The following is a 25,679-nucleotide window of genomic DNA, read 5'->3' as shown; positions in this document are numbered from 1 at the left end:
GGGGAATCATAGAATCCCTTCAGTGTGGAAGGAGGCTATTTGGCCGATCAAGTCTACACCGATATTCTGAAAGAACTCCACACCCAGGCCCACTCCTCCACCCTGTCCCTGTAACCCCATAACCCTACATAACCATTGGACAAGTTAGGGATAATTTATTATGGCCAATGCACCTAACCTGCACATCTTTGGACGGTGGGAGGAAACCAGAGCACGGAGGAAACCCAGGAAGTCGCTGGGAGAATGTGCAAACTCCAGACAGTCACCAAGAGCTGGAATTGAATCCGGGTCCCTTGAGCTGTGAGGCAGCAGTGTTAACCACTGCGCCACTGTGTTGTTTGGCCCATTCACTGCTCTGGAGGTCGATCGCTAGCATCTTCAACATGGGATCATGAACCAAGTTCTGATTCTCGGCTGTATTGCTGCTGTTGTGTGACAGGTCCTTCCACAGGTCTGAAGCAGAACTGGCTAGCACAGGCAGGTTGGTGCAGATTGGGCTGCCTTGAGATGAGGCGTTTGCTGGGTGGGAAGGTGATGTCTTCTACAAGTGGCAGGTCCAGATTTTTGTGCACTCTTTCTAGCAATCATGCTGTGCTAGCTACAGAACACATTTGTGGTGGCTCAATGTGCAGAGCACAGGTAGATAATTTGTGTTATTTGACTGGATTACTGTTCCTCATGATCTCATTCAGCTGGATATCTACCAATTCATAGCGCACAGAGTTCTTCCAGACAGAATGGTTACGCTGTACCTACTGATCAAAAGCAGCAGGAATTTCTATGTTCTATGCTTACACTGCTGCCTGGAGCTGCCATTTTGCTGCTCAGCAGATGGGCGGGACTCTCCAGTCTGAAAGCCACATTTTCCTGTGTGGCGAGCCGCCCCCCCCCTCCCCCCCACCCCACTGGCAAGAAAACGGGTGCAAATCACTCTGGACTTACCTGGAGAAGGTCCAGAGACATTCGCCATTTTGCAGGGCGCTTTCAGGGTCCTGGAGTAGTCCACACAAATCCGGCTGCTGATACAGGGCTCTGCACTTGCGCACATGCGCATGGCAGCGGCCCGCAGCGGTGGCCCTGTGCAACATGGCGGACCCATACAGCAGGCCGGCCCCGACAATATAGGACCCCCCAGATCACGCGCACCCGCTGATCGGTGGCCCACGATCGCGAGCCTGGCCGTCCTGAAGAGCCCCCCAGTGATGGATCACCCTGTCCCCCCCTACCAGGGCGGTCGCAGATTGAGTCCGCAGCTGCCATTCCGAGCTCCCACCGAGTGGAACCATGAGTGAACCGCGCTGACGGGAACTCGGCCAGTTGTCGGCGGAGAATCGTCACAGGGGACTCTTCCAATGGCCCCCGAGCGGCGCTGTGTCAATCCCGCATGCCTGGTTGGCAGCGATTCTCTGGTTCCTGGAGAATTGTGGGAGCAGCGTTGGATACGATCGCGGGTCTGACATTCCATTCTCCGTCCCCACGCTGAGTATGATTGTGGCACGGAGGCTCGGAGAGTTCAGGCCCATGTATAGGAATATTAAAGCAGATGGTCAAAAACCTGGCCCAATAAGATAGCTCTTAAGTCCTTAAAAGAAGAAAGAGTGGTGAGGAGGTATAGCGAGGGAATTCCAGAGCCTACACTACAAGTAAGGGAGCAATTAAAATCAAGGATGGTACTTGAAAGACTAGAACTAGAAAAGCACAAGTCTCTCAGTGAGTTGTGAGGTTGGAAAAAATGATAGAAATAGAGGGACTTGATTTGAAACAAGTGTTAGAATTTCTCCCCTTAGCAATCATGCCCCCTGCTCAAAGGTCCGCCAATGGCAGCATGATGTCACCACAGCGCTATTTACGATAGCCTTTTAAAAAAGGGAACCTGGCAAGCTCATCCCGAAGGGAATTCGGAGATGAGCATGCAGCCCGCCATGGGCTCCAGGTAAGAGAGTGCATTGGCAAGGATGAGGGCAAGGGCAAGGATCCTCAGGGTGTGGGGAGGTGAAATAGCAATTGACCTTGGATTGTGGGAGGTGGGGGGCAGGGTGGGCGGGGGTGCGTTGGGGTTGCAGTCAGCAACTGGTGCCAGAGGTGAGGTTGAGGGGTTGGTGGGTGAAGCGGCGACTGGGTCAGAGGCGGCGGTGGGTTGAATTGGCAGTTGGTGGTCAACTAGCAAGGTTGCCCGGAGAGAGGGGGCATGAGGGTGTTTGAACCAGCAGGGCTGCTTGGCCAGAGAAGTTGAACCAGCATTAGATGTTAAGAGATGGGGGGGGGGGGGGGGCAGCAGGGTGGGGGTTACATGAAGAGGGGGCAATCGGCAGTGGGGAAGCAGCAGGTGGAAGGAGAAGAAAAGTTTAAAACTTGGGTAAGGCTGTATGCTTCTGCTGCTAGGCCTCTACCTACTTGGAGGGCCCTGAGACTGCGAAGGGGAGCCTGGGCAAGTATATTGGGTGGGTGGCCAGTAGCCATGCACAGGCTGAAGGATCCTCTCAGACGTTGGGCCAGGAGAGGGGAGTGGGGTTGGGGGGAGGCGGGCATTTTCTGAAAATTCAGTACTAACATGTCAATTCCAATGGACATTCCTTTGCAGCTGAGATCATTGAGCCACAAGTCAATTAATATTCCTTTACTCTGACAGCTTAGCTGCCCACGAACTCACTACTGATGTGTGGGAGTGCCACTGATTACTGCTCAGGAGTTAACTCCTGGTGCACTGACCTTGTCATTCTCTGACTGCTGTGGTTTCCCTTCACCATTCACTGAGTGGGCAAGCACCTACATTCCCTTGGCAGCGAACAAAGACACACAAGCTAAGAAGAGTGCCCCAATCCATCAGAGGTGGGTGCTGGGTGTCTTTAAAGGCTTCCTCCCACCCACCTTGTCTGACTTATGTGCAGGGCCTTTAAATTAAACTAGGGACACAGGCCAGCACCTTTCATGACAGCTCAGGAGACAGGAAGGTTGCCAAATCTGTGGTCACTTGGACACGCTGAGCGGGGAAAGGGCGGTGTTGGGTCTTGTTCATAATGGGTGCTGTTGAGGGATAGGTCCTGAATATGATAGCCAGCACAGTAGTCACTACCATCAAGATACAGCTTCCGAAGGGGAATGGATAATGGGTCAGCCCTTGGAGGCAAAAGCTCACCGTTAACTCTTATTTTCCTTTGTAGTGAATAGTGCCTGAGAAAGAGAGATGCAATCTGGGATACTGGCTGCTTGCACTTTGGTGGAATAGTTCATTGGGATGTTTAAAATACGGTTGGGATGTGTTTCTGGTACCGAGACCAGTCTGGTGGAGTCCTGCTGTACAGTCCATAGAAGGTGTCATGCAACGTGGTCATCTGCTGCACCCTTCACAACCTGGCCCTTCAACGGGGTGAGGAACTGTTGGGGAGGAGATGGAAGAGTGGCATGTTTCCTCGGATGAGGAGGACATTGAGACGGATGATGAAGAAGGGGTCCCAGAGGGTGAGGAGATCAGCCATCGTGCAGTGGCAATGGTCAGTAGGGGCAAAAGAGCTCAGCACTCATGTTCATAGCCGGCTGATTCATGGATGGTGATAATTAGGACCAATAATCACATCCCATCACCCTGAAGTCACAACCGCTTCTTTCCCATCCAACTATTAGGCACGCACAACCTCACTGATAAGCTTCATGTCATGGGGTGGCAGCGGGCACCCATAGTTTTGATGGTGCAGGAGAATGATGCTGACTTGCAGTGGGGACAATGTTTTGTTCCTCATAGAGCTACGACAAATATCTGACTCCTGTCTGGCCAAATGCAGCTCATTGGTTCTCACTGACCAGGGTCATATCATGATGATGTGCAGAGATTTTCATCTTTCCTGATCTAGGTTCTCCTTAGTGATCTGTGAACTTGAGGTCCAGTGTTGCTGGAGGCCGAGGCTTACTTTCATGCCCTAGCCACTGGATAATTTGTGCAGAGGGTACATGTTGACAATGACTGGGTTGACCGATTTTACCCCTGAACATTTTGTGGGAGGTGCGAATTACCAATGATATGCAGGCATGACTGACGTGTTCTGTCACTGTCAGGGGATGCCACCAATGTGCTGGCAACCTTCCAGAGAGAAGATGGAGGAGGCGCCGGTCTGAGCTTCCAGTCTTTCTCTGACACAAGATTAGAGATGTCTGAGCGGCACAACAAGAAGACATTTCATCAGAACAAGGAGCAATAGAGAGGATGTAATATATAAGAGTCTATTTACAGAGGTGGGTGCTTATTTACATAAGAACATAAGTACATAAGAACATAAGAACTAGGAGCAGGAGTAGGCCATCTGGCCCCTCGAGCCTGCTCCACCATTCAATGAAATCATGGCTGATCTTTTGTGGACTCAGCTCCACTTTCCGGCCCGAACACCATAACCCTTAATCCCTTTATTCTTCAAAAAAACTATCTATCTTTACCTTAAAAACATTTAATGAAGGAGCCTCAACTGCTTCACTGGGCAAGGAATTCCATAGATTCACAACCCTTTGGGTGAAGAAGTTCCTCCTAAACTCAGTCCTAAATCAACTTCCACTTATTTTGAGGCTATGCCCCCTAGTTCTGCTTTCACCCGCCAGTGGAAACAACCTGCCCGGATCTATCCTATCTATTCCCTTCATAATTTTATATGTTTCTATAAGATCCCCCCTCATCCTTCTAAATTCCAATGAGTACAGTCCCAGTCTACTCAACCTCTCCTCGTAATCCAACCCCTTCAGCTCTGGGATTAACCTAGTGAATCTCCTCTGCACACACTCCAGTGCCAGTACGTCCTTTCTCAAGTAAGGAGACCAAAACTGAACACAATACTCCAGGTGTGGCCTCACTAACACCTTATACAATTGCAACATAACCTCCCTAGTCTTAAACTCCATCCCTCTAGCAATGAAGGACAACATTCCATTTGCCTTCTTAATCACTTGTTGCACCTGTAAACCAACTTTCTGTGACTCATGCACTAGCACACCCAGGTCTCTCTGCACAGCAGCATGCTTTAATATGTTATCATTTAAATAATCATCCCATTTGCTGTTATTCCTACCAAAATGGATAACCTCACATTTGTCAACATTGTATTCCATGGACCCTAGCCCATTCACTTAACCTATCCAAATCCCTCTGCAGACTTCCAGTATCCTCTGCACTTTTTGCTTTACCACTCATCTTAGTGTCATTTGCAAACTTGGACACATTGCCCTTGGTCCCCAACTCCAAATCATCTATGTAAATTGTGAACAATTGTGGGCCCAACACGGATCCCTGAGGGACACCACTAGCTACTGATTGCCAACCAGAGAAAACACCCATTAATCCCCACTCTTTGCTTTCTATTAATTAACCAATCCTCTATCCATGCTACTACTTTACCCTTAATGCCATGCATCTTTATCTTATGCAGCAACCTTTTGTGTGGCACCTTATCAAAGGCTTTCTGGAAATCCAGATATACCACATCCATTGGCTCCCCGTTATCTACTGCGCTGGTAATGTCCTCAAAAAATTCCACTCAATTAGTTAGGTACGACCTGCCCTTTATGAACCCATGCTGCGTCTGCCCAATGGGGCAATTTCTATCCAGATGCCTCGCTATTTCTTCCTTGATGATAAATTCCAGCATCTTCCCTACTACCGAAGTAAAGCTCACTGGCCTATAATTACCCGCTCTCTGCCTACCTCCTTTTTAAAACAGTGGTGTCATGTTTGCTAATTTCCAATCCACCGGGACCACCCCAGAGTCTAGTGAATTTTGGTAAATCATCACTACTGCATCTGCAATCTCCCCAGCCATTTCTTTCAGCACTCTGGGATGCATTCCATCAGGGCCGGGAGACTTGTCTACCTTTAGCCCCATTAGCTTGCCCATCACTACCTCCTTAGTGATAACAATCCTATCAAGGTCCTCACCTATCATAGCCTCATTTCTATCAGTCACTGGCATGTTATTTGTGTCATCCACTGTGAAGACCGACCCAAAAAACCTGTTCAGTTCCTCAGCCATTTCCGCATCTCCCATTATTAAAACTGCCTTCTCATCCTCTAAAGGACCAATATTTATCTTAGCCACTCTTTTTTGTTTTATATATTTGTAGAAACTTTTACTGTCTGTTTTTATATTCTGTGCAAGTTTACTCCCATACTCTATCTTATTCTTTATTGCTTTTTTAGTAGCTTTCTGTTGCCCCCTAAAGATTTCCCAGTCCTCTAGTCTCCCACCAATCTTTGCCACTTTGTGTGCTTTTTCCTTTAATTTGATACTCTCCCTTATTTCCTTAGATATCCACGGTCGATTTTCCCTCTTTCTACCGTCCTTCCTTTTTGTTGGTATAAACCTTTGCTGAGCACTGTGAAAAATTGCTTGGAAGGTTCTCCACTGTTCCTCAACTGTTCCACCATAAAGTCTTTGCTCCCAGTCTACCTTAGCTAGTTCTTTTCTCATCCCATTGTAATCTCCTTTGTTTAAATTCCACCATATTGTGATCGCTCCTTCCGAGAGGATCCCTAACTATGAGATTATGAATCAATCCTGTCTCATTGCAGAGGAGAAGATCTAGGACCGCTTGTTCCCTCGTAGGTTCCATTACATACTGTTCTAGGAAACTATCGCGGATACATTCTATAAACTCCTCCTCAAGGTTGCCTTGACCGACCTGGTTAAACCAATCGACATGTAGATTAAAATCCCCCATGATAACTGCTATACCATTTGTACATGCATCAGTTATTTCTTTGTTTATTGCCTGCCCCACCATAACATTACTATTTGGTGGCCGATAGACTACTCCTATCAGTGACTTTTTTGCCTTACTATTCCTGATTTCCACCCAAATGGATTCAACCTGATCCTCCAAAGCACCGATGTCATCCCTTACTATTGCCCGGATGTCATCCTTATATAACAGAGCTACACCACCTCCCTTACCATCCACTCTGCCCTTCCGAATAGTTTGATACCCTCGGACATTTAACTCCCAGTCGTGACCATCCTTTAACCATGTTTCAGTAATGGCCACTAAGTCATAGTTATTCACGATGATTTGCGCCATCAAATCATTTACTTTATTCCGAGTACTACGAGCATTCAGGTAAAGTACATTTATGTTGTTTTTTTTACCTCTGTTTTGAACCTTAACATCTCAGTTTTATTCCTTTTAGTATTACTGGGCCTATTCACTGAGCTCCGCTCAGTCACTGTACCTTGTACTGTCGCCCTTTTTGATTTTTGACTATGGCTTCTCTGCCTTACACTTTCCCCCTTACTTCCTTTTGCTTCTGTCCCTGTTTTACTACCTTCCAACTTCCTGCATCAGTTCCCATCCCCCTGCCATATTAGTTTAAACCCTCCCCAACAGCTCTAGCAAACACCCCCCCCTAGGACATCGGTTCCAGTCCTGCCCAGGTGTAGATCGTCCAGTTTGTACTGGTCCCACCTCCCCCAGAACCGGTCCCAATGCCCCAGGAATTTGAATCCCTCCATCTTGCACCATCTCTCGAGCCATGCATTCATCCTATCTATCCTGACATTCCTACTCTGACTAACTCATGGCACTGGTAGCAATCCTGAGATTACTACCTTTGAGGTCCTACTTTTTAGTTTAACTCCTAACTCCCTGAATTCAGCTGGTAGGACCTCATCCCGTTTTTTACCTATATCGTTGGTGCCTATGTGCACCATGACAGCCGGCTGTTCACCCATTCCCCCCCCCCCCCCCCCAGAATGTCCTGCAGCCGCTCCGAGACATCCTTGACCCTTGCACCAGGGAGGCAACATACCATCCTGGAGTCTCGATTGCGTCCATAGACCCGCCTGTCTATTCCCCTAACGATTGAGTCCCCTATCACTATAGACCTGCCATTTTTCTTCCTGCCCTGCTGTGCAGCAGAGCCAGCCACGGTGCCATGAACCTTGCTGCTGATGCCTTCCCCTGGTGAGCCATCTCCCTCAACAGTATTCAAAGCGGTATATCTGTTTTGCAGGGAGACGATTACAGGGGACACCTGCACTGCCTTCCTACTCTAGCTCTGTCTTTTGGTCACCCATTTTCTATCTCCCTCAGTAACTTTCACCTGCGGTGTGACCAACTTGCAAAAACGTGCTATCCACGACCTCCTCAGCATTGCGGATGCTCCAAAGTGAGTCCATCCGCAGCTCCAGAGCCATCAAGCGGTCTAACAGGTGCTGCAACTGAACACACTTCTTGCATGTGAAAGAGCCAGGGACAGTGGACGTGTCCCTGAGCTCCCACATCACGCACGAGGAGCATGACACGGGTCTGGGATCTCCTGCCATGTCTTAAACCTTAAGTAAACTTAGATAACTACAATTTCAAAAAACGAAAGAAAAATAAATAAATTAGACAATGAAAAGAAAAACTACTTACCAGTCACTTACCAGGGTTAAAAAGCACCTCCTCCCTATCCAGCTTTGAATTCCCACCGAGCTTCAAATTCCCAAACTCACTCTTGGTTGTGCATCACTCTGGCTGTGCCTTCTCTGGCTCACTGGGGGAACTCACCCAGGGTCTCAGATGCTCTCTGGTTCTCTCCCTGCAGATTAAAAGTTACAGGCCAGAAGAAAGAGAGAAAACAAAACAGTAGAGAAAAAGCATCTTCTCCCACTCTGCACCGAATTACCTCACTGCACCAAATTACCAAGTTCCAACTTCCCACTCTGGATGTGCCTCACTCTAGCTGTGTCTTCTCAACTTGCGCAAAGCTTAGGTGGATGCTACCTACAAGTGCCTGACACCCGAGCCCATCCTGTGCAAGTATACTCTATTAATCTTCCTAACCCTGCCGCTATGTCTTCGTGTATCCCCTGGATCCACAGGGGAGGTGGAGGCAGGTCAGTTGCCTGCCGCACCCTCTTGCCTGTGATGGAGTTGGCAGACAACCTCTGGAGTGCGAGACCTGGAGAACTCCAGCCTATTTTCAGGGTCCTGTGTTGTGGTAGTGCCATCTTTCTCGGTCTTGTCATAATATACACTAGTATATCATGGTGCAGACACACACTGATGGACACACACAGGGACCACTCAACATATACAAACACCGCAGCCAATCACCAGTTAGAATACACACACTATAAAGGCAGAGGGTACCATGGTTCCCGCTCATTCTGGGTGCTGCCTCTGAGTGTAACAAGAACTCATCTAGCCCAGCACAGACTTACAACACGTGCTGAGAGAATCAATTGGTTCGGACAAGACTTAGGTCTCTAGTTTAAGTTAGCATCATTTAGACCCACAGTCATCGTGTGTTAGTTAGTTAGAAGTAGTTAATAAAATTGAGTTGAACACATCAGTGTTGGAAAAATCTGTTCATCTCTGAAGTCTACATGAGCCAACACTTCATGGTACCAGAAGTTGAGGGATGCTCGCACTTCTGAGACCTACCTTTCAGTGATCTGCCTTCCACCAGTCTCGTGCCATCCTACAGAATAGACTCCGTTCGCCCGCCGCCGCCTCTCCGCATTGCAGGGAATCTGGGCTCGAACTGGAAACTTTTCAAACAGCTTCCAGCTGTACCACAAAGCCAGGGACCTGTAAACTGCCTCGGACTCACGGAAGATTGCTCTCTTCTCTCTTCCTCTTCACTGCCGCTGACCACGCTCTGCACATTTACAACTCGCTCACCTTCGATGAGGGGGAGGACAAATCGAAGTTCAAGACCATAATTCTGAAGTTCGACAGCCACTGCGTGGTCGAGGTCAACGAGAGCTTTGAGAGATACATGGTTCAGCAGCGAATTCAGGGTAAGGACGCAAGCTCTCAGGCAATGGCCCCTGCTTCGCGAGGCAGGAATGGGCTGGCTTTGCCCGACACTACAACTTCGAGCACGTTACGTCCAGTCCCCTATACCCCCAATCCAATGGGAAGGCGGAAAAGGGGGTCCACATCGTTAAGCGGCTCCTCAGCAAGGCCGGCGACGCCGGCTCAGATTTCCATCTTGCTCTGCTGGCCTATCGCTCTGCCCCGCTCTCCACCGGCCTGTCGCCTGCTCAGCTGATAATGAACCGCACCCTCAGAATGACGGTGCCATCAATTCTCACTCCCAACCTCAATTATATCCCCGTGCTCCACCGCATGCACATGTTTCAACTGCAGCAGAAAACTTCCTACGACTCACGGGCTGCTGACCTTCCTGACATCCATCCACGCGACAAGGTTCGCATCCACCTCCCGGATGGTGGCTGGTCTGCGCCTGCTGTCGTTCTAAGGCAGGTGGCCCCATGCTCCTTCCTGGTCCGCTTACCGGATGGATCCATTCGGTGCCGCAACAGGCGTGCTCTTCGCCTGGTTCCAGGGTCGTCATGGGATCCTCCGACCAGCTCTTCTACTGATCCCGCCGTGGACTGTGTGGCGCTCCCGGTCACCCTGCCTGCCCCTGACAGTGCTGCAGCCCTCCCGGATCCTGAGGAGCCAGCCATTGCCCCACCCTTGAGGCGGTCAAAGAGAGTTCGCCGCCCACCTCAGAGACTGAACTTATGAACTCTGTACACATGTGGACTCTCTGAAATGTTTTTTTTCTCCCTGTATCCTTTATTGTTGCATTCGCTATCCAGTGATTTGTAAATAGATTCGTTGGTTGTTCTAGTTCATGGTAGTCATCTGCGCCAGGCATCTTACTCTGTAAATAGTCTTGTTCCCTGTATATAGCTTTGTACATATGTCTTCGCACCTCACACGTAGCTAGGCACATTCTCCATACACCCACACTATTTATTATCACATGCCTATCTCAACATTTTTTTATAAAAGGGGGGATGTCATAATATACACCAGTATATCATGGTGCAGACACTCACTGATGGACACACACAGGGACCAATCAACATGTACAAACACCGCAGCCAATCACCAGTTAGAATACACACACTATAAAGGCAGAGGGCACCACGGTTCCCATTCATTCTGGGTGCTGCCTCTGAGTGGAACAAGAACTCATCCAGCTCAGCACAGACTTACAAAACGTGCTGAGAGAATCGACTGGTTCGGACAAGGCTTAGGTCTCTAGTTTAAGTTAGCATCATTTAGACCCACAGTCATCGTGTGTTAGTTATAGAACATAGAACAGTACAGCACAGAACAGGCCCTTCGGCCCTCAATGTTGTGCCGAGCCATGATCATCCTACTCAAACCCACGTATCCACCCTAAACCCGTAACCCAACAACCCCCCCCTTAACCTTACTTTTATTAGGACACTACGGGCAATTTAGCATGGCCAATCCACCTAACCCGCACATCTTTGGACTGTGGGAGGAAACCGGAGCACCCGGAGGAAACCCACGCACACAGGGGGAGGACGTGCAGACTCCACACAGACAGTGACCCAGCCGGGAATCGAACCTGGGACCCTGGAGCTGTGAAGCATTTATGCTAACCACCGTGCTACCCTGCTGCCCCTAATTAGTTAGTTAGAAGTAGTTAATAAAATTGAGTTGAACCTTCATCAGTGTTGGAAGTATCTGTTCATCTCACAAGTCTACACTAGCCAACACTTCAGGCCTATAGGGCTGTAGTAAATCAGTCACAAGAAGAATGGATTTAGATGGGATGGACACACCTGGGTATATTGCCTCAGGCTGCACACCAGATTCCGCCCCCTCCTTGTGAGTGCCCAGGAACTCCTGGCTTCCTCTTTTGCATAGACGGGCATTTGGAGTGAACTCAAGAAACCCCACTGTCCTCTGGAATTGGCATTCATGGACGCCCAGAAATCCCTGCACCATGGACTGCACAACGTGCGCCATAAAATTGAATTTACAGTGCAGAAGGAGGCCATTTGGCCCATCAAATCTGCACTGGCCCTCGGAAAGAGCACCCTGCATAAGCACACACCTGCACCCTATCCCCGTACCCAGTAAATCTGAATTACCCTTCTACAGAACTGAAGCAAGATGGAAATGTACCGAATATATAGTTGGAAATGAGGCGGAAGAGATGGGGAAGAATAGAAGACCGGGGACAAAGGAGCCACAGATAAATTTGTCATGGGACATAAGACAAAGGGGATTATTAATGATGTTAAAAAGGGATAAATAGTGCTAATGGTGGCAAAAGGTGAGGTAGCAAAATGTGTTAATGGAGAAACTGATCAAATGGAGGAGGGCAGAGGTAATGTTAGGGCAGGTCAGTGAGTTGAAAATAACTAACATCAAATTACAAATTTGTGTGGTGGTGGGGGAGTTGGAATTACAGTCTAAAGTTGTCAAGCTCATTGTTGAGTTCAGAAGACTGTAATGTGCCTAAGTGAAAGATGAGGGACAGGATTCTCCGTTTCTGAGTGTTGACGGCAACTCAGAATTCGTAGAATTCCCCGACAGCAAATCTGGCGCCAAATCTGGACCAATTCAACTACTGTTAAGGGGTAAGCACTGGTGCCATGTGGAACACAATTGATTCTAATGAGAAATGGTGCCAGATTCTCCAGGTTCGCGATTGACACTCAGGACACTGACAAGCTGCAGCTGCATATACACACTTCACTCCCCACACACACCATCCCAGCCAAGATAGCAGTGAGGAGAGCAGCCTTACAATTTACAGATGCTGAACTGGAGACCCTCCTGGGTACTGTGGAGGAGAGGAGGATGACACTGAACGCCGGCCCAGGGAGAAGGCTGCCAATCGCCGCCATTCACCGTGCCGGGTTGCAAACGGCACAGGCGGTCAGCGCCGTGGGCAATGTCGTCTAGACCGACCAGCAGTGCCGAAAAAACTGTGCAACCTCGTCAGGGTGGCTAGGGCGAATAGGCAGCACTGTGCCCCTGGCACCAACCCACATCCCATAGACCTGTGATGCTATCCCCCCTCTCGGAGTGCGGTCAAACCCTCACCATGCACCACATGCCGGCACCCATAACGGCCGCCATGGCCCGGTGCCCTGACCACTGAGGCCACCAGTTACCCACCTCCTGCGCTGCATGCGTCGGACTGTTTAACACTGTAGTTTTCTGCACCCCCGCCCCTCCCCCCACCCCCACAGCTGGAGAATGCACAACTGCCAGGAGTGGGAGAAGTCAGAAGAGAGACCGCCGTCCCATCGGCCCCGCACCACCGCTGCTGCAGCTTTCTCCCCCTCAAGCAATGGCAGATCGCACAGCCACAAGGCATTCCGCTGGGCTGAGCCGGCTACCAGGAAGGCAACCATTGCTGGTTGAATTCCGAAATCTATTGCCTGCAGGGGGTGCAGGGCTGGCATTTTAGCATGGTGCATACCCTCGTGCCAAACCTGGTCCAATGAGCTACATGGTGGCATTGCGGCCTCTGCATGTCCCCCCCCCCCCCTTCCCCGCATCCCTACCCCCACCAATGCCCAGCACTGTGGAGACCTTTGGCCCTGACCCTGCTGCCAAGGGTACCGTCGGCTGGCACTGCCCTTGCCAGTGGTACACTCCACAGTCCCCCCCACACCACACCCCCTTAGGGGCTCCTATAGGTGTTTCTCTGGGTGGGCCGGCAGCAGGTGGTGGCCGTGTGGGGAGGGGGGTAGTGTGGCGAATGTGAGATGGGGGCTAGGAGGCACCCATATGGCTGGTGTCACTCTGCAGAACCATGGGCCAAGGTGGGTGGTCAGTGGTGTGTGCAGCAAGATGGCTGCCTTGTAAGTGGTCTGAGACTGGGCACCACTCCAGTCTGGTGGGGAGTAACCCCATTCACTGTGCCTGTTCCCCCATCATCTCCACCTCCCTCCCCTGGCCCTGGCAAGGTCCCCACCACCCCAGCCAGCCTGGCCAGTATCCAGCAACCCAAAGTCGCTCCTCTCTGTGTCCTACCTCCTCTCTCCCTCATCAGCCACGACACCAATTTCAGAATTTTTAAAAGCACAAATGAACCACGCCATTTGGAACTCGGCCGTCGGAGGAGGAGAATCATGGATGCCCCGGAGAATACCGGGTCGGGCCTGCTAATGATGTGCAAACGTTGTTTACTGACCGTCGCATTCCTGACCGCATTGACGCCGCTGTCGAGAGGACGGAAAATTGCGATTTGGCGTCATATTTGGCGCCCGCCGTGATTTTGGCTTTGGACCTATTCTCCGCCCAATTGTGTTTTGAAATTTCAGAGATAGCCACTGGAGAATCCCACCCGAGGTGTTGTTCTTCCCGTTTGCATTGGGCACCACTGGAACATTGCAGCAGGCCTAGGATGGACATGTGGGAATGAGCCACAGTGTTGAGTTGAAATGGCAAATGACTGGAAGGTTGGGAGCATACTTGAGGAGAGAGCTAAGATTTTCTGCAAAGCGGATACCCAGCCTACTTTTGGTCTCCCTAATGTAGAGGAGACCACATTGGAAACAGCGAATACAGTAGAGCAAAACTTGAAAGAGGTGGAATTAAAATGTTCTTTAACCTGAAAGGAGTGTTTGGGGCCTTGGACAGTGAGATGGGAGGAGATAAAGTTGTAAATTGCATCTCCTGCAATTGAAAGAGAAGGTGGTGAGTGAGGGGATGAAGAATTTGGTGTAATGAGGGTGTCATGGAGGAAGTGGCCCCAATGGAATGCTAACAAGAGGGTGGAGGGGGAAGATGTGTTTTTCTGCTTGCATCGTTCTTTAGTTGGTTGAAATGGCTGAGGATAATCCTTTGAATGCAAAGGCTGTTGGGTGACAAGTGAGGTCAAGAGGGACTCTGTCATGGTTCTGGGAGGGAGGGGAAGGGGTGCGGGAAGAGGTATGAGAGATAGGTCAGACCCGGTTGAGTACCCTGGCAACCATATTGGCAAGGAATCCGCGGTTGAGGAAAAAGGCAGACGTACCTGAAGTGTTGTTTTTGAAAGTAGCATCAAATGTGACGGAGAGGAGAAAATGAGAGAATGGGACAGATTTCTTAAAGGGAGTGGTGACTGAAGAGCTGTAGTTGAGGGAGCTGTAGGAGTTGGTGGGTTTGTTAGTATAAATTTGGTTGAGAAAAAACAGGCAGCGGTTTGATTGGAGCATAAGGGTAGCACGGTGGCACAGTGCAGCGTTTGCACGCTCTCCCCGTGTCTGCCTGTCTTTCCTCCAGGTGCTCCGGTTTCCTCCCACAGTCCGAAGATCATGTAGGTGGATTGGGCATGCTAAATTGCCCCTTAGTGCCCAAAAAGGTGAGGTGGGGTTACTGGGTTATGGGGATAGGTTGGGGATCTGAGTCTAGGTAGAGAGAGCATTGGTGCAGTCTTGACGGCTGAATGGCCTCCTTCTGCACTGTAAGGATTCTTTGATAAATATGGGCATGGATTGGTTGGGCCAAATGGGCTGTTTGTACCATATATCCTAAGTACTAGTCTAAAAGCTTTTTTTTTTAGCTCTTAGCCCTCTCTTGAAAAGAAGTGCACTTTATTGATCATTCCTAACAGATATAATCAAACATTTCTAGTGCTTTCTTTGTGAATACATTTTGGACCTCCTCCAGTGCTTCCATGTCCTTTCATAATAAGATGGAATTATGTAAAGTATTCAAACTATGGGCGAACCAAAGGCTAATGAGTTTAGCTACTTTAAATTCTTTCTCTCTAAAATAAATCATGATGTGTGTTTTTTAATAGTTGTGTAAATCGGCAGAACAGCAGAGAGGTGAGTAATAGAGGAGCATAGTTTGCAGGAGACACTACTGTATTGAGGCAGAGGCTGAATTTTTTTGATATTCCACAGTAATATCTCAGGAGGCTCAGGTTATCCCATTAAGTGATGGCCTTCTAGAAGAGGACTTGTTCCCTATGTCTTCCCTTGTGTATTTGTTTTATTTTCTGTTACAACGCCAGATTTTGTAAATCTGGACAACTACTGAACCTCCCCCCCCCCCCCCCGCCCCAGCAGAGGTGGTATTTGGTCTGACCTCAAGACACTCCTGGTACCAGTGCTATTTGGTCTGGCCCAGATATTACATATTTTGATGGACTTGGCTGGCAGCCAATTGGTTACTTTGATTTCCTGGGATTTGACTGGCTCTCGATGATGATTGGTGCTTGTGTTCTGGAATGTTCTGCCAAACTCAGACAGGCTCCATTTTGTAGAGTGAAGCTCACTTTTGATTAAGAGGCTTGGATAGCCGCAGTTCTAATTTCTCTCTCTCTTTCCTGATGATCTCTCAAAGGTCCTGAAGAAAAGGCCATTCTCTCTCTCGCCATAGCCAGTCGAACCTGCAGGAAGATCCAGATCAGCTGCAGGCAGGCTGGGTTATTTGAAAACTTCCTTTAAAGCCTGATAATTATAGAAACCTAATCTTACCCCGTGAGGCTGAAAATTGTGAGTTCTGACTGAATGCACATGCCAAAAGATCCAATCCAGCTGGTGGTTTTCAACACTCCATGTCCTGAGAAGATAGCCAACTACAAAGACTTCAACATCAGCAATAAGAACACATCACTCTTACTTCCAAATTTTAATCCCCTATCGTTTGACCCTTTCCCTTCCTCTGTGTGCTTCTGTCCTGTGTGTGTTTGGGTAGCGAGTTGGACAGCCAAAAGAGAAAGTAATAGATTAGCAGGCCATTATTCCAGTTCAATTAGTTCAGTAAGCTTTGCGCACATGAAGTTGGAGACAGCCTGAGTGAGAGAGCCAGAGTGGGGATTGAAAGTTGGTAATTTGGTGAAGTGTGATATTTCGGTGCCGAGTGGGAGTAGGTGCTTTTACCCTTTTTATTTTGTTTTCTTTCTTCTTCATTTGTCACTGTTAGTCTGCAGGTAGAGATCCAGAGAGCATCCTGGAAAGGTGATATAAAGATCTATTTCATTTCAGGAGCTGTGACTAGGAGAAGCAGAGTGCAGTGTGGGGTAAGGTAAGTGACCAGGAGAAGCAGAGTGCTATGAGGGGGAACGTAAGTGACCAGAAGAAGCAGAGTGTTGTGTGTGTGTGTGTACGTTGGGGGGGGGGGGGGGGGGGGGAGGCAGTGCTGTGTGTGTGTGTGTGTGTGGGAGGGGGGATGGGGGAGGTGGGAGGTGGAGGGACTACTCTTGATTCTCTGAAACTGACATCGAGTTCCGACTGAAAATAAAACTTAAAAGTGACATCAAAGGAGGAGGGCTTAGTTTTGATTGACTAATAGGAAGCTGTGCTAAATTTGAATCTTCATTTAAATTACTGGTTAGAGATTGCATTGAGACTGAGATAATAAGGAGAAATATAAAAAAAAGTTTAAGTTTAAAAAAATTAAAAACCAAATTAAAAACGAATTAAATAACATAGTTATGGAGGGTCAGGTGATGTGTTATTCCTACATGATGTGGGAGCTGGTGGACCTCATTATGGTTCCCAGTGAGCACGTCTGTAGTAAGTGTTGGTTGCTTGAGGCACTCTGGCTCAGAGTCTTTGAGCTGGATTCTGAGCTTCAGATGCTGTGACACATTGGGAAGGGGGAGAGGTACCTGGACACTATGTTCCAGGAGGCAGTCACACCCCTTAGATTAAATACCTTAAACTCAGCCACTGGTCAGGGACAGGAGGGTGTGGCTGCGAGTGTGGCAGGTAGAGGGATCCAGGTGGTAGCGTTGCAAAAGCCTCAGTCCCTGAACTTGTCCAACAGGTTTGAGATTCTTGCTCCCTGGGTGGACGGGAACAGGGATGCAGGGAGGATGAGCAAACTGACCATAGCACCGTGGTACAGGGAGCCATTCAAGTGGGGGGAGAAAAAAGAAATGTAGTCGGAATTGGGGGTAGTATAGTTTTTAAATAAATTTAGAGTACCCAATTATTTTTTTCTAATTAAGGGGCAATTTAGTGTGACCAATCCACCTACCCTGCACATCTTTGGGTTGTAGGGGCGAAACCCACGCAAACATGGGGAGAATGTACAAATTCCACACGGATCGAAATTGGGACCTCAGCGCAGTGAGGCAGCAGTTCTAACCTCTGTGCCACCGTGGTGCCCGGGGATAGTATAGTTAGGGGCATTGACACGGTTCTCTGTGACCAGGATCAAGAATCCCGAAGGTTGTGTTGCCTGTCTGGTTCTCAGGTTCAGGATACCTAATCTAGGCTGCAAAGGAACTTGGAGTGGGCGGGGAAAGATCCAGTTATCATGGTCCACATAGATACCAATGGCATAGGTAGAACAGGAACAGAGGTTCTGCTAATGGAGTATGAACAGCTAGGAGCTAAATTCAAAAGTAGAACCCAAAAGGTAATAATCTCCGGATTACTACCTGAGCCATGAGCTAATTGGCACAGGATCAATAAGATAAAGGAGGTAAATGCGTGGCTCAAAGATAGGTGTGGGTGGAATGGGTTTGAATTAATGGGACATTGGCACTAGTACTGGGGAAGAAGGGACCTGTTCCAATGGGAAAGACTTCATCTGAATCATGTTGGGACCAGAGATCAGAATCATTAGGGGGGGGGGGTTCAGTTTAGCATTAGAAAATCAAAGTTAAAGGAGAGGGTACAAATACAGGTTAATGATGAGGACTTTCAACTAGTTAAAGGAGTCAAGGGCTCAGGAGAGGTTAGTAAAGTTTCCAGATTACATAATAGAACAGAGAGTATAGAAGGTGGCAGGAATCTAACCTCAGCCAGAGCGAACAAGGTGATAAGTATGAAAAGGGTCAATGCAGGACTGAGGGTGTTGTACCGAAATGCGCTCAGTATATGGCACGTTGAAATTGGCGGGTATGATGTTGTGGACATCACTGAGACGTGGCTGCAAGGGGATCAGGACTGGGATCTATACATCCAAGGATATGTGTCCTATCGAAAGGACAGGCAGATGGGTAAGGCGGTGGAGTTGCATTGTTAGTAAGGAATGAAGTTAAATCAATAGCAAGAAGCAAAATAGGATCAGAAGGTATAGAATCTCTGTGGGTAGAGTTGAGGAATCGCAAAGTTAAAAAGACCCCGATGGGAGTTCTGTACAGGCCCCCAAGCAGTAGTCAAGATGTGAGGCAGAAAATAAATCAACAGATAGAAAAGGAATATATGAAAGGCAATATTACAATAATCATGGGGGACTTCAATATGCAGGTGGACTGGGAAAATCAGGTTGGTTATGGATACCCAGAAAAGGAATTTGTGGAATGACTAAGATTTTTTTTGGAGCAGCCTCTGACAGAGCCTAGTAGGGAACAGGCAATTCTAGATTTGGTGATGTGTAATGAGGCAGACTTGATTAGGAAACTTAAGGTGAAGGAACCCTTAGGGAGCAGTGACCATAATATGATAGCATTCATCCTGCAGTTTGAGAGGGAGCAACTGGATTCATAAGTAACGGTATTACAATTGAATAAGGGTAACCCCAAAGACATGAGGGAGGAGCTGGCCAGAGATGATTGGAAGGGGAGACTAGCAGGGAAGACAGTAGAACAACAATGGCAGGATTTTTTGGGATTATTCGAGAGGCAGAACAGAAATTCATCCCAAGGAGGAAGAAACATGCTAAGGGGAGGATGAAGCATCCATGCCTGATGAGGGAAGTCAAGGAGAGCATCAAAGCAAAAGAAAAAGCATACAAAGTGGCGAGGCTTAGTGGGAAGCCAGAGGAGTGGGAAGCCTTTAAAAGCGAGTAGAGGACAGCCAAAAAAGCAACAACGGGGGAGAGAAGATGAAATATGAGTCTAAGCTAGCTTGTAACATAAAATAAAATAAATTAGTGGGCAGCACGGTTGTGCAGTGATTAGCACTGCTACCTCATATTGCCAAGGTCCCAGGTTCGATCCCGGTACTGGGTCGCTGTCCGTGTGGAGTTTGCACATTCTCCCCGTGCAGGATAGGTGGATTGGCCACGCTAAATTGCCCCTTAATTGGAAAAATGAATTGGGTACTCTAAATTTTAAAAAAATATATAAAAGATAATAGGAAGAGTTTTTTCAAAATATGAAAAGTAAGAGAGAGACAAAAATAGACATTGAACCACTGCAAAATGGGGCTGGAGAAATAATAACAGGAAACAAAGAGATGGCAGAGGAACTGAATAGTTACTTTGCATCAGTCTTCACAGTGGAAGACACGAGTGGGATGCCAGAGCTCCAGGAGAATCAGGTGAGTGTATTGGCCAACACTAAGGAGAAGGTTCTGGGGAAACTGAAAGGTCTGAAGGTGGGTAAATCACCTGGATCTCATGGACTACATTCCAGGGTTCTGAAGGAGATAGCTGAGGAGAATGTGGAGGACATTGGTTTTTCAGGAATCACTGGAGGCAGGGTGGGTCCCAGAGGACTGGAAAGTGGCTAATGTAACACCATTGTTTAAGAAGGGAGTGAGGCAGAAGACAGGAAATTATAGGCTAGCTAGCCTGACTTTGGTCATTGGCAAGATTTTAGAATCCATTCTTAAAAATGAGATCGCAGAGTGCTTGGAGGTGCATGGTAAAATACGACTGAGTCAGCACAGCTTTGTCAAAGGGTGGTCATGTCTGACAAATCTGTTAGAGTTCTTTGAGGAGGTAACAAGGAAGTTAGACAAAGGAGATTAATTTAGATTTCCAAAAGGCCTTTGACAAGGTGCCGCATAAGAGATCATTAAATAAGTCAAGAGCCCATGGCGTTAAGAGTAAGATCCTGGCATGGATACAGGATTGGCTGACTGGCAGAAGGCAAAGAGTGGGGATGAAGGGGTCTTTTTCAGCATGGCAGCCAGTGAATAGTGGTGTGTCTCAGGGGCCGGTGCTGGGACCACAGTTTTTCACAGTATACATTGATGATTTGGAAGAAGGAACTGAAGGCACTGTTGCTAAGTTTGCAGATGATACAAACACATGTAGAGGGACAGGTAGTATTGAGGAAGCAGGGGGGCTCCAGAAGGACTTGGACAGGCTAGGAGAGTGGACAAAGAAGTGGCAGATGGAATACAATGTGGAAAGGTGTGAGGTTATGCACTTTGAAGGAGGAATGGAGAAATAGATGGAAGAATGCTTCGGAATCAGAAGCACAAAGTGACTTGGGAATCCTTGTTCAAGATTCTCTTAAGGTTAATGTGCAGTTTAAGTCGGCAGTTGGGAAGGCAAATGCAATGTTAGCATTCTTATCGAGAGGGCTAGAATACAAGAGAAGGGATCTACTTTTGAGGCTGTAAAAGGCTCTAGTCATACTCTATTTGGAGTATTGTGAGCAGTTCTGGGCCCCGTATCGAAGGAAGGATGTGCTGGCCTTGGAATGGGTCCAGAGGAGGTTCATAAGAATGATCCCTGGAATGAAGAGTTTGTCATATGAGGAATGGTTGAGGACTGTGTGTTGGAGTTCAGAAGGATGAGGGAGGATCTTATTGAAAATTACAGGATACTGCGAGGCCTAGTTAGAGTGGACGTGGAGAGGGTGTTTCTACTAGAAGGAAAAACTAGAACCAGAGGGCACTATCTCAGACTAAAGGGACGATCATTTAAAACAGAGATGAGGAGGAATTTCCTCAGCCAGAAGGTGGTGAATCTGTGGAACTCTTTGCCGCAGAAGACTGTGGAGGCCAAAACATTGAGTGTCTTTATGACAGATAGATAGGTTCTTGAGTAATAAGGGGATCAGGAGTTATGGGGAGAAGGCAGGAGAATAGGGATGAGAAAAATAATAGCCATGATTGAATGGCACAGCAGACACGCTGGGCCGAGTGGCCTAATTCTGCTCCTATGTCTTATGGTCTTAGAATTATTGTATGTTTTAACTCTTTTCTTGTTGTAAAGAAACAATTATTGTGTTTTTACTTAGAAATCTGGCAGCTGTATGACATTGGAACAGTCTAGTCCAAAGATCTCGAAAACTTCATAAGAATTATTGGTTAATTCACTTATGTTGTGACTCCGGGTGAAGGAGGGCTGGAATTGATTGCACCCTAGCCCAGTGTGCTGCAACACCTACTGGAACATATATTACATGTGGCTATCAAAGTTGCCATCACCTTCAACATTTTTTACCTTCAGATCCATCCAGCTCTCTGCCAGATCTTATATTCAGGATCTTCAAGTCTGCAGCACAAAATACATGAAAGGGGTGACTGATAATTTATTTGCCAGGGCCAGCAATCGTATGAACTTCACCTTTGATAACTAAGCAGCTGCTTGGATTCGCATCTCAGGCTGGCTTCCCACAAGTAAAGAGCATCGTTGACTGAACACTCTTGGCAAGCCAGACTCTATAATTTGGCAGCCTGTTTGGAATAAGACAAAGGTATTTCTTTAAGTATGTGCCAGCCAGATGATTTGTAGCCTGTTGAAAGAGGTCCCTTTTGTGTTGGACCTGTCAAGCAGATGTAAAGAGTTTAAGACAAGGGGTGTCCACTTTATAGTTAGCTGATACACCATCAGAAACTCAACTAACGTAGATCACAAGCACTACAATGTATGCCTTATGACTATAAGATGTGTGATCAGTATGCTCAAAATGGGTTGCAGGTTCTTAAGTAGATCTGGAGATGGCCTTCAATTCCAACTCGGATCTCCAGAATTTTCCAGGTGCATTGCATTCCAACAGTTGATTTGGACATGCTGGAGTCAGATAGCTCATATACACTCCTAAGAGCAGTCGGAGCAAAATAATGAGCTAAATTCACCACTGCCACTGGGGTTCAGAATGACAAGGATCCCCTTATTAGTGTTCTGATCTCAGTTGCTGTATAACTGGACAGGATGATCCCAGAATGGAACCATGGCTTAAAAGACCGTGGGCTGGATTATCCGCCTGCAGGATCCTCCGTTTCTCCAGCAGCGCATTCATGCCAACGGATTTTCCGACGCCGTGGGGGTGCCCATAATGGGAAACCCCATTGGCTGGTGGCGAGACGGAGGATCCTGCTGCTGGTGGGGGTGCACTGCACCAGAAAATGTAGAATCCTGCCCCGGTACGTTTACCTTTTTTTAAACATAAAACGTGGAACAGCAGAGCCACAGGACTGCTAATTAACAACAAGAAAAAAAAATTATTAAACGTGAAAAAAAGAATTACAATACAATACTCCTTTACTGCCCCTCAGTTTAACAAATGCACAGACTTTAAAATTAAGATGGATAACAAAGTATATCCTAAGTTGCAACAATCTCATTAACACAACATCCTTTTAAATACACACAATGGCTGTGGTCAAATACTCTCCCCTCTGAACCACAAGTGAATGTCTATGGATTTCTCTCCAGAATCCCCCAGATGATTGTCACATGACAGGTTGCAAACTCCACTCCCAAAAACATTCTGTAAATTCTTTCATAATAATGCTTTCCATTTAGGATGGCAGAATGGCGAATGGATCACTGTTCGTTTGGAGATTGCACATTCTCCCGGTGTCTGCTTGGCTCTCATCGCCACAACCCAAAATATGTGCAGGGTAGATGGATTGGCTATGCTAAAAGTTCCCTTTAATTGGAAAAAAAAAGAAAAAAATTATGCTTTCCATTTGTGGTTTGCATTCAAATCCATGTTTTCCAAATTACATTTTAAATAAAGCTCTCACTCCACTTTTAACAAACAATCCAGTATCCAAGTTTCACAACTTCCCCTTCAAGAATTCTTTGTCTTGACTGCTGTATCAACTGTTCACAATTGCTTCACCTCTCAATTCCCAGACTCTATTAAAATGGAATTCAACTTTTGATTTACCTCTGAAGTCTGCTTTTCCACTTTAATTCTGGTCACTGCTGCTGCCCCTTTCTCTTACAGCACTTTGATTGCTCCAGCCCTTGAATTCTCCTGAACAAGATGTGGAGATGCCTGCTTTGGACTGGGAAAGAGGAAGGAGCAGTGCTCTGAAGGCTCGTGCTTTGAAATAAACCTGTTGGATCTTAACCAGTTGTTGTAAGACTTGTTACTGTGCTCTCCTGAACAATACCTTGGTCTGTGTTCTTGTAACTTCAGTATTCTTAAGACGACACGGTAGCACAGTGGTTGGCACTGTGGCTTCACAGCGGCAGGGTCCCAAGTTCGATTCCCACTTGGGTCACTGTCTGTGTGGAGTCTGCATATTCTCCCTGTGGTGCTCCAGTTTCTTCCCACAAGTCCCGAAAGACATGCTGTTAGGTAATTTGGACATTCTGAATTCTCCCACTGTGTACCCAGACAGGCGCCAGAATGTGGTGACGAGGGGCTTTTCACAGTAACTTAATTGCAGTATTAACGTAAGCCTCTGCCTTCCATGCATAAATTCTATTTTAGATTCCTACTTTTACTACTAACTTTTTACTATTTATATATCTGCGAATACTTTTCAATTCCCATAAATATTAGATGAACATTTCTTCTCATACTCACTCTTGTCTTCTCATTCTTTTTTCATTTCCCTCCTGAAATTGATATTCGGACTTGTTTATTCACCTGATATCTGCCATAGGCTTCATTTTTTCTGCTTCCTCTTATTATCTCTTTCATTATCCAGGAAGATTGGACATTATTGTCTTAACTTCCGCGCCATGGAAATATCCTTCAACTGTAGCTGGCCTATCTGTTCTTTGAAGGCAGACTTTAATTGTTCCATTGAAGTTTTGCCTGACAGTCTTTGTTTCCAATTTACCTGGGCCAGATCCATTCTCATCCCAGTGAAATTGCACCATCCATAATTAATTACCTCTACTCTGCATTGCTCCTTGTCCCTTTCCACCTAAATCAACGGTACTATGATCATTGTCTCAGAAATGTTCCCCTGATGACACTTGATCCACATTAACAGATCCAGAAATGCCTCTTTCCTCCTTGGACCAGAAGAAGTTAGAGAAAATTATTCTGAACACACTTTAGAAATGTTTACCCTTGTGTTCTTTACACTATTAATTATCCTAATAAAGACTGAGATAGCAAAGTCCCCAATTTTGCATCTCTGTAATTTCCTTGTAATTTTTTTTTCATCTGTATCTTTCCTGATAGTTGGTGGCTTCTAGAATTAACCCAGTATACCTAGTGTAATGGTCCTGTTTAATATTTCTTAGCTTCAGTCAAATAGATTTTGTCTTTGACTCCTTTGGGATATCTTTCCAATGCAACACTGTAATATTCTCCTTAATTAAATTGTTTCCCCTTCTTCTTTCTTATCTTTCCTCAACACATTGTAACCAAAAATATTTAGTACCCAGTCATGTTGTAATCTGAGCCAAGTCTCCACTATCACCATAACATGACATTCTCACATGACTATCCATGCTGGCAACTCACCAATCTTATTTCCCATGCTCTGTATGTTCACACGCATACACTGTGATCGTAATTTATGCCTTATTACAGTGTTTTTCAAAGCCTTTTTTTTAACCAGGACCCACTTTTGCCAACCAGCCAACCTTTGGGACCCACAGCAACCGACTTTTACAATCTGTGCTGGCCGACCTTCATGACACACACCACATTAGCTTACCTTAATGCAGAAGAGGAGCCTGCTTAGGTCCACACTATCTCACTTGAATCAGGAGAGAGGACAATGCACATATCAGGTACAGACATTAACCAGTCCCTTTGTGCCATCTTCACCTTTGTGAAAACGTAAAACCCAACCTCGCACTGTTGGTCATCATAAATAAAAATAAATAAATGAAGGCAATTGCAAAAAGATGCTTGTTTTACTCTGCACTGGATACTCCTGGGAGATGCTGCTCCAAAATGCTGACAGCCTCATGGACTTTGGCATGTTTTTAATGTGCTGTCACTGGTCAGCTACAGCGGTATCATCTTTTAATTTGGAGTCAGTTGTAAGTTAATATCTGACTCAGGGATCTCAACCTCAAAAGGAATTTTTCATCCACCACTGCTCAATAATATCTGAAACTTCTCCTCTCAATTGGTAGTACTTCCCTGCATATAACAC

The 25,679-nt window shown here is 47.0% G+C and overlaps 1 long non-coding RNA gene across 1 annotated transcript; it reads left to right on the top strand.

Moving 5' to 3' along the window:
• The first annotated feature begins 16,727 nt into the window (after positions 1-16,727).
• Positions 16,728-23,645, top strand: LOC119969411. Its single transcript, XR_005461344.1, has 3 exons — positions 16,728-16,767; positions 21,614-22,072; positions 23,555-23,645. It is a non-coding gene; the product is annotated as an uncharacterized LOC119969411 (long non-coding RNA).
• Positions 23,646-25,679: the final 2,034 nt, after the last annotated feature.

The sequence above is a fragment of the Scyliorhinus canicula genome, chromosome 7 (genome assembly GCF_902713615.1).
Source record: "Scyliorhinus canicula chromosome 7, sScyCan1.1, whole genome shotgun sequence".
NCBI lineage: Eukaryota > Metazoa > Chordata > Chondrichthyes > Carcharhiniformes > Scyliorhinidae > Scyliorhinus > Scyliorhinus canicula.
The sequence above is the reverse complement of the archived record's forward strand: the minus strand, read 5'-3'. Positions and strand labels throughout refer to the sequence as shown.